The sequence below is a fragment of the Triticum dicoccoides genome, unplaced genomic scaffold, assembly GCF_002162155.2.
Source record: "Triticum dicoccoides isolate Atlit2015 ecotype Zavitan unplaced genomic scaffold, WEW_v2.0 scaffold109413, whole genome shotgun sequence".
NCBI classification, from domain to species: Eukaryota; Viridiplantae; Streptophyta; class Magnoliopsida; order Poales; family Poaceae; genus Triticum; species Triticum dicoccoides.
The window spans coordinates 6,608-7,521 of NW_021175481.1; positions in this window are offsets into that span (position 1 = coordinate 6,608).

Below are 914 nucleotides of genomic sequence, written 5' to 3' on the forward strand. Positions count from 1 at the left end.
GTAATATAACATGGCAGCTAGGGCTTGCATGGCCATCGGCGGCAACACACCGGGTCGCGGCAGTCCCGCACCTTGTGGTCGCGAGCCAAGCATCGGAAGCAGTGGCCCATGTGGCTAATGTTTTTGGGAGGGGCTGAGGAGCTACGTCGGGGGGAGAGCTGGGGTTGCATGCTATAATAGGAAGAGATGAGGGCCAGGGCCAGGGCTGCATGGGCGCGTAGGTGCTGGCGGCAGTCCAACGGGTGCAGAGGGGACCGTATCGGGTTCCCCGTTGTCACCTCCCGTGATCTGCATGCATGGGGAGGAGAAGATGTCGCTAGCGCGCGTCGTCGACGCAGGAGATGCGGTTGACCACAGAGGTGGGCCCGCGGGGCGCGACAGAAGGCCAGGAGCACATGCGCCCAACAGCGGACGGCTCATTCTCGCAGCACGAGGAAATCCGGTGGAACGGGACAAACACCCTGTTGGAGCCAGAGGGGCATGCTGTGCGGTGCCCAATCTGAGAGCCTGCATGTGACTGAGCGACGCCGAGGGCGGCAGGCCGAGGCGACAGAGATTGACAGCGCTGACGCGGAGCCGCGGGCGACCAAGTGGCATTCAGGGGGGGAGGGGGGTGTGCGCTACAGGAGAAGGGAGGTTGGCTGACTCGAGCCTCGAAGAGCCAATGGGAAGCGGGTTGGGTTCTGGGTAGGGAGAGAGAGGGGATCGTCCCATATCGCATTGGTTGTCCGTAGCGCTGAGAGCCGCTGGTACGGACCTGTCTACAGAAGTAGCACGCGAGACAGAGAGAGCGGAGGCCACTGCAGCTGTAGGGGATGGCGCAATTGCCAGCGGCGGGGGCTGAGGAGGTGAGACAAGCCAAGGGGCGACAAAAAACCTAGGTAGTGAGCCGTTCGCAGGGGGTGGATTAGCAT